The 12,898-nt window shown below is 37.2% G+C and overlaps 1 pseudogene; it reads right to left on the bottom strand.

Annotated features, from left to right (window-relative positions):
* Positions 1-10,604: 10,604 nt before the first annotated feature.
* Positions 10,605-12,320, bottom strand: LOC118712655 (annotated as a pseudogene).
* Between the last annotated feature and the right edge of the window lie 578 nt (positions 12,321-12,898).

The following is a 12,898-nucleotide window of genomic DNA, read 5'->3' as shown; positions in this document are numbered from 1 at the left end:
GATGTCTGGTCTAATTAGCATAGTACACTTTTATTATTACAGATAACTTGGATTCAGAACATGAAGTGTATTCCAATAAAATGTTTAGTTTGAACTATGGATTTCTTCAACAGGACATGTTCTTCCTGCCTAATGTAAAATTATGAAAGGATTGATAGAAATGATGTGCTCAGCTTGAGAAGGAAGTAGAATGTTCACTTAATCTTAGCCTTGTAGAAGTGTTCTTAAAACAAGTGTTCTTAACCAAATGTCTAAAGCATAATATAAATTGGGAACATTTTAATGATTTAAGTGCATTTTGTTAGACTTAAAAGGAAGGCAAAATAATATCTCAATCTCATTTGTATAGCAGAATTCTTATTCTTAAAGAGGACTTCTTCCTGCTTGAGGAAGTGTTACTTCTTGCGTGATCCTGGGAATTATTACAAGAAAACATTTTCAAGAAGGATTCATTTTTCCCTTCAGTAAAAAAGATAAATAACAGCAAAATATTGATTTCCTCAATAGAAAAGGCTAGTCTGAATTATTAAATATTCTAGATCATATAATTTTTAAGTAAGTGTGGTTTTATTACTTTATAGATATTTTGTAACTACCAGACAAAAAAGATTGTTTAAGATGTTCTTTTTGGTTAACAAGACTTAATTACCTCTGAATAGTACAGTGGAAACCAAAAAGGCAGTCTAACTTGTATGGTAAATTTATATAGATTATAGATTGTAGAATGGTGAATTTCTGCCCAAGCCTTAGGGGAATTATTACTAATTCACTCATTAATTGTTCTAGTGAACGTTTACTTCTACTAGAGCAAATCCTTAAGTTTTTAAAGTACAGTTTATCTTTTTACACACGCACACACGCACACGCGCGCGCACACACACACGTATACATTTTTATTGATTGCAGAGAGGAAGGGAAAGGGGTGAGAGAGAAACATCAATGATGAGAGAGAAACATTGATTGGTATCCTCCAGCCAGCCCCTGCACTGTGGATGGAGCCCAGAAACCCAAGCATGTGTTCTGATGGGTGGTTGCTCAACCACTGAGCTACACTGGCTGTGCTCCAAATGCCAATCTTAGTAAAAATCATACATTTGCTATTCTCACCTTATAATCTTTTGTATCCTATATAGATAGTGCTTCCTTTATTCTTTTCTGGTTGTTACTGGTTTGATCTTTTTTTTGTTTGTTTTCAAATGCAAGCGAAAGTCTATTTAGAAAGTCACACGGGTAGAAGGGAGCCTGTAGAACAAGTGAACCAGCTGGGCTGCATGAACTCAGGAGACAAATTGCAGAGGCAAAAGGAGGACCCTTGGAGCTCAAGGGAAAACAAAGGCAAAGAGAACATGCCTGGGGGAAGGATGCAAGGGATAAAGGTGCAGACAATGCTCAGAGAAGGCATACACCCCATTTTTTAGACGTGTAATTTGTTTACAAAATATTAGAACGTTTTATTATAATGTTAGATTTTAATATGAATACAGAATCCTGTCTTATGATGCCAATATTACTGCAGTTTTCCTGTATTTTCTGGAAATAAGATTCATAAATGGTTGAGTTACAATAAATAGTTTTACTAAACATTTCTTAGTTTCTCCCCCCCAAAAAAACCACTTCTTTCATTTTAAATAAGTTTTACCCTTCTGCATTTTGGCTTTTACAGCTTTACAATATGAAAATTGTTCTATATACTTCATGGAATATGAAAACACTTGGACATGAAAACATTTAATACTTATTTTAAGTATTAAGATAAAGTGGAGTCCAGCCAGTGTGGCACAGTGCTTGTGCATCCTGTGAACCAGAAGGTCACAGTGCAATTCTCAGCACATGTCTGGGATGCTGGCTCAGTCCCGAGTTGAAGGCGTGCAGGAGGCAGCTGACCAGTGATTCTCATAATTGATGTTTCTATCTCCCTCTCCCCTCTTCTCTGAAATCAATAAAAATAAAAGTTAAAATGGACATTATGAAATATTTAATAACCATCTTAATAATTGTTTTTAAAAGCTAATAGAAATAAGCCACTCCAGATTTACCTATAACTCATGTGTGTGTGTACATTAACTATTACTGAGTATTACCCACAACATTTTTCCATGTAGAAAATAGATTGTGACTAAATTTTTGAAGGTGAGAAGAAAATTGGCTTTTGTTTTATTGCTGCCAATTGCATTTGAACCATGAAAGAATGGTTCCAAAATACCTACTTGAACAATTTGTTATTTGAGACTTAGTATTTTATTAAACTTAGAAAATTAATTTTTGTGAATATTGAATTAAGTGAAGTTTATTTACTTAGTACTTTACCTGCATTTTCCTATCATACAAATGAAATGGCTTATAGCAAATGCATACATAACATTTTTCATCTACAGATGTAGAACTCTTTCCTATTTTGGATTTATGTCATTCCTTAAAGCTATGAATATTGAGAGTTTAAATATCAGAGAAACCTGAGTTGGTTTCCTTTTTGCACCATCCTTGCTGTGTGACTTTCAGATATGTCACTTGACTGCTGTCATTTCCAGTTTCATCATCTGTATAATAGTAATACCTACCAGACTTGTTAGGAAGTTCTGTATCTGTATCTACACCACCTAGTAAATGTTAAATGAATACTCCTCGATATTTTGAGTAAAAACGATAGCTAAAATTCCCTTTTTTCAACAAAACTTTTTATATAAACTGAAATATCTTGCATTTCCTGTTTTCTACCACTTATTTTTATAATCAGACTTATTCATAATCCTCTTGGACTAAGTATTTCAGTAAAGCTCAAACACGTATTATATGCCAGGGGGTATTATAGGCCTGAGTATCTTAGAGCACAGAATAGGTCATTCTAATCCTTATGGGATTTTCATTTTAATAAGTAAAATACATAGTTTATCATATGGTAACATGGTCGGAAGGGGTCTGTAGTGTTGCTATTATAAGTAGAGTGAACACTGATAAAGTGACATAAAGCAGAGACCTGATGAAGTGGACAATTAGCCATATGCATATCTGCGAGAAGAGCTTTGCAGGCAGAAGGACTATTAACATGCTAGAGCCCTGAGCTGGTAGTGTGTGTGGTGTTCTCAAGAAACAGACCTAACCAGTTTAGTTCAGTGGATAGAGCGCTGGCCTGTGGACTGAAAGGTCCCAGGTTCTATTCCAGTCAAGGCATGTACCTTGGTTGTGGGCACATCCCCAGTTGGTGTGCAGGAGGCAGCTGATCAATATTTCTAACTATCCCTCTCCCTCTCTGTAAAAAATATATTAAAAAACAAACAGCAAGACAGTCACTGTGACTATAATGAACAAGAATAATATTGCTAGAATTAGAAAGTAAAGTTAGATAAGGGATAATGATTGTGCCTGGTTGTAGGTAATTATATAGGGCATTGTAGGCCTTTCTAAAGGATTAGACTTTGAGTGGGGTGGGAAGTTGTTAGGGTTTTGAGCAAAGCAGGGCTAGATGTTGATAGTACTATTAGGGTAGCACAGTAATCCAGGTGAGAAATGATATAATTTGAATGAGGCTGAGGGCAATGGAAATGGGTAGTCATATTCTCAATATATTTTGATATAGCCAATAATATGTGCTGATGGATTGGATGTGGGGCATGAGAAAGAAGGATCAAGAATGATTCCAGGATTTTTGATTTGGACTCCAAGGAAGAGGTGACATTGATTAAGATAGGAGAGACACAATGGAGCAGATTTGTGGGGTGAAAAACGAGAACTTAGTTTTGGACATGTATGGTAAATAGGCCTATTAGATGTCCCAAAGGAAATGTAGAGTATGCAGTTGGATATATTATATTTGAGTCTGGAGTTCAGGGGAGATGGGTGTATGTGTGTGTGTGTGTGATCAGTGTATTGCCCTATTTTAAGTCAGGAAATAGAACTAAATTGAAAAGATAATTATTAATATAATTAGGAATAATGTGATTTTTCAAATACAAATGCAATGTTAACATTCTCTACACAAAAATCGCTTTCTATAATGTTATGATTGCTTTAAAAAACATGATTGATAATATAAGCATATGGAAAATTTAAAGATGGAATGGCATTTTGTTTTGAGATCATACAGTTTTAGGTTTTAAGAATATATCTGATATGCATATATGCATAGCCCATAGTCAGACAATAGTGTGGTGAAGACCTTAGGCAGGGGGACGGGTTGCTGGTTGGAGAGAGTCAGTGGGTGCAAAAAGGGGACATTTCAAATACTTTCAACAATAAAGATAACTTTTTAAGTAAAAGAGGTGGCAAAAATATATTGTATATATCTGAAGTGCTAGGTCTTTTTTTTTTTTTTTTTTTTTAGTGGTTGGGAATTGCTATTCTGGTTCCATTAGACAGTTTTAGCACTAGAGGGCAGGCTTGCTTCTAGAAGCAAGAGTAGTGAATGGCTTTATAGCCAAACAGCACCTATATTAAAACCCAGTTTCTCAAATGACAAGTTTTCTATCGTGTATTCCTATTTCTAGGCAAGCATAAAATAAGACTAATGGTTGATTTTAGTATATGTAGAACTGGTGGTTGATATTAATATACATTTGCATATGAAGTCCAGGGAAACTCAAGTGTAACACTACAATTATTGTAATATCTGATACGGAGATATGCACATAAGAAAATTTGATGCCTGTCAGAAGAAATCTTGGACATGAAAACACTTATTTAGGAAATGTGTTGGGTTGCTAACTTTGAACTGTCAATTACAATAAGAATTAGGCTACAAAGATGAGTAAAATATAGTTCCTGCCTAAATAAGCTTTGGTGTACTACCTTACAGCACTTAATATTTTGTGCGATATCTATTTAAATGTCTTTTGTTCCTTCAATATTAGAAATCCTAACTCATTTATCTTTGGTACCTCTAAGTGCCTATCACAGTACCCGTTTCTTAAATTAGTTTATAGTGTATGAATAAATGATTGAAAAAGAAAAAAGAAGAAAAATGTATATAGCCAGGGAATTGGGGCCTTCGTAAACACCTTTTTTACAGTTTTCTCCTTGCAGGAAGGTTCAAACATAAAAACATTTTAAAAGTTTAACAAACTTTAAAAACATTTTAAAAGTTTAAAATAATTTAAAAGTGGTTATGGGGATGATTAACAAACATAAAAACATTTTAAAAGTTTAAAATAATTTAACAAACAGAAAAACATTTTAAAAGTTTAAAATAATTTAAAAGTGGTTATGGGGATGATTACAACTCTCCATCTTCATTCCCACTGCTCTTTTTAATAGTCTTTACACCCCACGGTTAAGAGCATTTAGTAGAGATAACCTATTAGCATCCATAAGTGTTGGGTGCTCTACCTTTTGTGGTCACTGAAGTGGAGAAGAAAGATACAGGTAAAAGATGGACACCTTTCCTGTCTTGCTTGTATCAATTTGAGAAGTTTGAGATGAAATGGAGCTTTCTGGAATGAAGGCACCCTTCTTTTTCCCCCACTTCACCTAGAAAGTTTGCCTACACATGGTTCTTCTGTTCCCTTAGTCATTTTAGAGTCACTACTTACATTTTTACTAGATGCCCAGTGCATGAAATTCCTGCACTTGAGGGGCCAGGGAGTCCCTGAGCCCGGCCTGTGCCCTCTGGCAGTCTGGAGCCCTCAGGGGATGTCCAACTGACTTTAAGGCTTACAACTTCACGCCAAAACTGGTTTGGCTCAATGGATAGAGCGTCGGCTTGGGGACTGAAAGGTCCCGGGTTCTATTCTGGTCAAGGGCATGTACCTTGGTTGCGGGCATATCCCCAGTAGGGGGTGTGCAAGAGGCAGCTGATCGATGACTCTCTCTCGTCGATGTTTCTAACTCTCTATCTCTCTCCCTTCCTCTCTGTACAAAATCAATAAAATATATTAAAAAAAAAAAAAAAAAAAAAGGCTTACAACTTCTGGCTGAGCTGCACTCCCTTTGTGGGAGCACACTGACCACTAGGGGGCAGCTCCTGCATTGAGTGTCTGCCCCCTGGTGATCAGTGCACATCACAGTGACCAGTCATTTTGCCGTTGGCTGATTTGCTTATTAGCCCTTTATTATATAGGAGTGTATGTGTGTGTGTGTGTGTGTGTGTGTGTGTATTTATTGATTTCAGAGAGGAAGGGAGAAGGAGAGAGAGAGATAGAAACATCAATGATGAGAGAGAATCATTGATTAGCTGCCGCCTGCATGCCCTCAACTGGGGATCAAGCCCACAACCCAGGCATGTGCCCTTGGCAGGAATCAAACCCGGGACCCTTCAGTCCACAGGCCGATGCTTTATCCACTGAGCCAAGCCAGCTCGGGTGGATCCCTACTTCTACATGAATGTTCTTTAGTTTACTTATCTATGACATGAGAATAATGGTCCTAACATGGTAAGATTGAGGACAAAATGAAATAATGGATGCAGTAAATAATAGCTACGTTGCAGTCTGGAAAAACATCAATTTGGGCTTTGTAGGATGGATTTGTGTTCATTAAGTGTTCTTACGTAGTAAAATGAAACCAATGGCAAAAGATTGTCTCATTAAATCAGATATACTTAGAATTACAAATCTTTTAGGAAATTAGTCTTTAATGTCAATTATATAAACTGATTTGTTTTATTCACTCTATTAATATGGAGAAGTATAATGAAATGGTTCTTAAAAAGGATATTAAATATAAATGAGGTGATAAATTTAGAGTGCAGTTACGCTAAATAATAATTGCTCAATAGCATTTGCTGCTATAGCTGCCTTTAAAAGTGAGTCAATTTGACCTCGTGCAAAGATTTCTGTTGTTTAAAAAAAAAACACAAATATTTTAAAAATTATAAAGCCAAATAATTATAATGTTTTATTTCATTGTTTGATTCTCTTAAACCAGTTGCTAATTTTTTTTTTAAATAGCAGGACTCTTTTCCAAAAGGAGTTTTACTTAGAAGTGCAATATTTAACACAGAAAGATAACTGATATGCTCTGGTTAAAGTAGGATGCTCTAATTCCTCCCTACTCACCACCCTCACTGCTACTGTCACTTCTGAGAATCCTCAAAGGAACCCCTTGCTCTCTGACTGGCACATTTTGAAAACCACTGCTTCCAAATTTGCACCATGGCCTATCAAACATGTGGACAAAGGAATAGAGGGAGAAAATTCTAAACCTCTTTAGAAATATATTTTACTTTGTATGAAAGCCAAACCAAAAACCCCTGACATTTTAGTATGGAATAAGATGAGATGAATATTTCTATTATCATTCTACATTTTTATACTAGAAAGTTTATAGTAATTCTGTTTTGAGTTTATTATCTAGAGTTGGTCTGAAAAAGGTGATATGAAATAACTGCCAAGAAAGATTTGGAATAGTTATAAGAATGAATGAATGAAGTCTACTTACTACAAAGGATAAAAAATACTCTAGTTTCCAGGCTCAACCTTTGAGATACAATCCTCAAAGGGGAAGCAGCTCTGTGAGCAAGGATCATGTTAGTTGTGTGTTCCTTACTCTGTGTCCACTACATAATAAGGCCTTAAAATGTTTATTGAATGAATGAATGAATGAATGAAAACTTGTACAAGTCTGTCATCTCTATAAGTTACTTGAAAGACAGGGAGCATGTTTCCCTTAATTTTTTGTGCCCAGTGGCACACATGGCCAGTAAATCAGAGTTTGCTTACTGAATTAATCATCAAATGAACAACAATAACAACAACAACAAAGAAACAAACACATATGTACATCAAAAATGTATATGCATGGAGGGGCAAAAGTAAGTTTACAGTTGTGAGTACACAAGACACAGGAGTTTATCCTTATATTATTATTCATTAATATAATATTTTCCACGTGAAGAAGCATAAACCTACTTGTGCCTCCCTCTGTATGTACATTCCCATTAGACTAAGTTTTGTAAAGGAAGAAACCATGTCTTCAGCTCTTAGCATAGTGCTTGATTCATAGTAGGTTGTCAGAAATGTTTGTAGGACTGAATAGAACTTAAGTTTGAGTAGTACCAGACTAGTCTCATATAACCTGGCACAGTGTTGTCTTTATTTTTTTATTTCATTTTTAAAATTTGCAATAATTACAACTATGTAATATAAATGTAGTAGGAGAGGACATAAGAATAACATCAACAACACACCCAACAAGAATAGATTGACCACGCTCTTGTACTTCTGTAACAATAGATAATCTTCATGATATGGCAGTGTTCCAAGGAGTTTCCCAAGATAAATGCAATTCTAGGTACAATCCCAATACAGAGACATACAGGGGTGGGCAAAAGTACATTTACAGTTGTGAGCATGCAAAAACAGTTTATTTCTGTAATAATTTTTGTTCTGCTTGTTTGTTTTGTTTTAATTGTTGATATATTAGATATGTATTTATTGCCACGTTATTGTTCTTCTTAAAGACCCTTTAACATTTCTTGTAATATTGGTTTGGTGTTGGTGAATTCCTTTAGCTTTTTCTTGTCTGGGAAGATCTTTCTAAGTCCTTCAATTCTAAGTAATAATTTTGCTATTATTTGCTAAATATTAGATTTGCTATGTAAAGAAATCTTGGTTGCAGGTCTTTGCTTTTCATCACTTTGAATATTTATTTTTTTTAAAAAAATATATTTTATTGATTTTTACACAGAGAGAAATTGAGAGGGATAGAGAGTTAGAAACGTCGATGAGAGAGATACATCGACCAGCTGCCTCTTGCACCCCCCCCCACTGGGGATGTGCCCGCAACCAAGGTACATGCCCTTGACTGTAATCGAACCCAGGACCTTTCAGTCCGCAGGCTGACGCTCTATCCACTGAGCCAAACCAGTTTTGGCCACTTTGAATATTTCTTGCCACTCCCTCTGGCCTGCACAGTTTCTATTGAAAATCAGCTGACAGTCTATGTCCAATTTGTGGGTCTGACCCTTCCAAAAGTCAGGCTGGAGAAGACCAGTTCACTATAAACTAGAAAATCTGTCCATTAGTAACTGAGAGTCCACTGTTCTCTTTGCCTTCCCATAACCCTTACCTATTAGCAGTAGAAAGAGCTCTGGGTTCGAAGTCAGGTGACTTACCTGGATGGATCCCAGTGTTTCATGAATTCCATAAGATCCTAATATTAATAAGATAAGGAATGGCAAAGCATGCCATAGAATCTAAAATGCGGTTCAGTATTTTTAAATGGTATTAACATCAATAATGCAATGATTAACCATGTGAAATACATAACTGAATTCATAGAATTCCAAATTTATTGATTGTTAAAACGTGATTGGAAACTAGTCTAATGCATGTGTCACCTTAAAATTTCTACTGACCATTTAATGAACTTCAACTTAAAAAAGCCAATTGGTCGTTTGAATCTCATCAGTCGATGAAAAAACAACTGGCTTGGTACATATGTCGGGAAACCAATGTTCCAAGAAGACAGTCTTGCTAATGTTAGTGGGAAACTTGTAATTACAAAAGGGTGGAATTGGCACTTAAGTCATTAATTTTTTGCTTGGCAAATTTGGGGAAAGATCAGAGATGTTTGGAATTGTTAATATTATCAAAAAGAGTCACCCAAAAACTCCACTGCAAAAATCTGTTGTGGTGATGGTGTGTGTGTTTAACTGCTGAAGTTTAAGTAATAGAAGCTATAACCCCTGAATCCACATGAATTGTTACCATAAATGTATAATGGCAATAGATACATTTTTGCATTAGGTCACTAGTTCACTATGTTTGGCCTTGCTTGTTCAATTCTTAAGTGGCTTTTTTCTGATATTGCTCTCTGTTTCCTCTGTTCCACATTGCTTGACTTCTTTCTCTGAGATTGAAATATAAGTTTATATACTTTGCTTCTCATCAATAGTAATAATTTTTAAATGTCTACGTAAGGCATATATATGTGAAGTTTGCATTGTACATTCAATGGGAATTTCCAAATTTACATTTCAACTGATTGAATACACTGTTCATGAAAAATAGTTATTTTTTTGCCTTTAAAAAAAAAGAAAGAAAGAAAGAAACACTAAGCAGTGTTTATTGTGCAATTCCAACAGTTATTTGTGGAATCTTTGTTTAGAGTTAATTTTATAGCCATCCATTTCAACTGCCTAGTTTTAAACACTGAAAGCACTGATGATTCATGTTGTAATTTAAAAAATATTTTAAGACTACTCATAATTCATATATCATTTCTCTCGCAAAATGATCCAAATAATTTTATTGCCTGGAAAAAAATTACTGAAACAATGTCCTTCCAATAACTTCAAATAAAAAGTAGCAGATGAGGAAATAGGATTTCTCAGCAACTAGGAGTGTTTGAATTTGTTGTTGTTGTTAATCCGCACGAGAGAATATTTTTTCCAGTGATTTATAGAGAGAGTGGAAGGGAAGGAGCCACGGGGAAAGAGAGAAAGACAGAAACTTTGATGTGAAGGAGACACACTGATTGGTTGCCTCCCGCATGTGCCCCAACCAGGGCCTGGATCATACCTGCAACCTTGGTATGTGCCCTTGACCAGGAATTGAACCCATGACCCTTCGGTATGGGGGGGGGGGGGACTAACACTCTAACCACTAAGCAACACTGGCCAGGGCGAGTGAACTTTAAGATGAGAAATGGAGTGGCATTTTTTTTTTTTTTTAAATGTTTCCTGTGAATTTTAGAGCTTACATGTGGCATCGGGACTCAGATTTCTGGGGAGACTTTACATGGCTTTCACCTCAATTTGTTTCATTTTCATTTGCTTCTTTTCCAATTTCTTTTGCTCACATCTCACTCAAGACAGCTTCCTCCAGCCTGAGCTGTATTTCATTTATAATTTGCTTTTCTCTGCTCTTTTCTTCTTCTCACACTGAGACTGTGCCACTTCTTGTCTTTGCACTTGCTTCAGCTTCTAGATGTTCTCTTGGACTTGAGCTCTGTTCTTATCTGATTTTTGTTTGCCTTCTCTGTTGAGTCAGAACTTTTTGGTTTTGTCACTGGAATATATCGCCATGTTCATCGGAGGTAGCAAAGACCCATATCCTTTGGGTAAATGCCGCCTGAGCCAGGCACATGAAATGCAAACAGTAATCCTCTTTGAGTCAGGTAGTTTAAAGGCTGACCTTCCTCTTGCATAATTTTTGGACCCAAGAACCAGTCTGAAAAATGAATGGATTCAATCTGATCAGCATAGTGTGTTCGCAAGTGAACCTTTGTGTCTGGCATTCCCTGTGACTTCTCCAACCTGACAGCATGGCCAAGGAGCCTGGCAATCCATACTTTGCTCCAGATGTAGGTTTGTCAGAATACCCACCCCATCTCGTTCTGCAGTCTTACCAAGGCTTTCTGAGTGCCAACAGCAAGCACTTAGGTGTCCAGGGCCTCATCATTTATGGTCACTTTTGTTTGCACTTCATCACTCACGGGCATCACCATCTGGGCTAGGACATTCAGTAAGTCCCGTCTCCTCAGGAGCCTGAGCTGATGGCATCCCTTCACAGCACCATGACCAGAAGGCCCCTGGCTGTAAATATACTCATTCCCCTGTTTCAGCTTTCCTGTGCCTGATGCTTCTACCAAGGCAAAGCTCCTTTCTGAAAACTCTGAGTGTCAAACTAGGCCTGAGCAAGGGGACTGCTTTTATTCTTCCCAATGAAGCAGACCAGTCACCATCAAAATCCTATATAATTAAAGTGTAATATGCTAAGTGTCCCACTGATAGGTCAACTGATTGGTCAGCCATTCAGTCAACCACTTGACCAGTCACTATGATGCACACTGACCACCAGGGGGCAGACACTCCAACTGGTAGGTTATCTTGCTGCTGGGTCCAGCTGATGGGGACTGGGCAAAAGGGCCAGACATGCCCAGGAGCCCTCCTCTGGTCCCTCCCCAGCCAGCTGGCCCCCATTGCCTTGGTTGGGACTGGGTAAGATGGCCCCCATCAGCCCCAATTGCTGGCCAGACAGAGGAACCCTACCCGTACACAAATTTGTGCACCAAGCCTCTAGTTTCTAGATAATATTCTCCCAACTATTCTGAAGGTGTGCAGGAATATCAACAATTATTATTGGGTATTTATTTTTCTAGAAGTTTCTATTTGTCTTCATAACCTTCAAATTCTTCATTGTCGGATGACCCACTCTCAATATCTCCCTCCTGGGTATCTGCATCTTCAAAATCTCCTTGGTTTTCATCCGACCCTCCCAACTCCAATTCAGTGACAGCATCTTCTGTGATGTCCTCAAGTTCAGCAAAGTCACTGTCGTCATATTCAAGAACGTGTTCCTCAGCCTTGAAACATCAAACTTGGCTTCAGAGAAACTCCCTCCCCCCACCCCAAACACCAAAAGACGACACAGCATGCAAGATCTCATTGCACTTGTATCCGGGTCTAGAAACTGGCCAGTGCTCCTGCAGCCACCACCTGCGCCCCTCCTGACTCTAGGCTGCCACCTGTGCAGTTACCATAGTTTTATTGCCCCTGGTACCTCTAGGATAAGCTGTACCAGGCAGCTCAGTCAGCCACACCACACTTCATGTAGTTTCTACCATCCATTCGGGTCTATTTTGCTAAAGTAAACTTCTTTGATGCACAAAAATGGAGTACTGAAAATGCCGGAATGAAATTAATCTTAGACTTAAAATCTCTGTTTATAGAGGGTTGTGGGCTATTATGAACCCTGATGATATGGTGGAAAGAGTTCCTACCTCACAGTGTTCTCAGAGCATGTAAGTGCTTGGAATAATATGGTGTCTGATATGTGATATGTGTTCAATAAATGTATGCTATTTTCTTCTGATTATTAATTTAAATAAACTCAGGGGTATTCAGTGAGGAAATGTTTTGTCTGCCTACCTGCAGAAATTCTTCTTTCTATACGGAAATTTATTTTCCCCTTTATTATTTTTTATATCTTATTATCCCCTCTCTGTCTCCTCCTTTGTTTACTTG

This window comes from Pipistrellus kuhlii, unplaced genomic scaffold, assembly GCF_014108245.1.
Source record: "Pipistrellus kuhlii isolate mPipKuh1 unplaced genomic scaffold, mPipKuh1.p scaffold_m20_p_9, whole genome shotgun sequence".
Classification (NCBI taxonomy): domain Eukaryota; kingdom Metazoa; phylum Chordata; class Mammalia; order Chiroptera; family Vespertilionidae; genus Pipistrellus; species Pipistrellus kuhlii.
The sequence above is the reverse complement of the archived record's forward strand: the minus strand, read 5'-3'. Positions and strand labels throughout refer to the sequence as shown.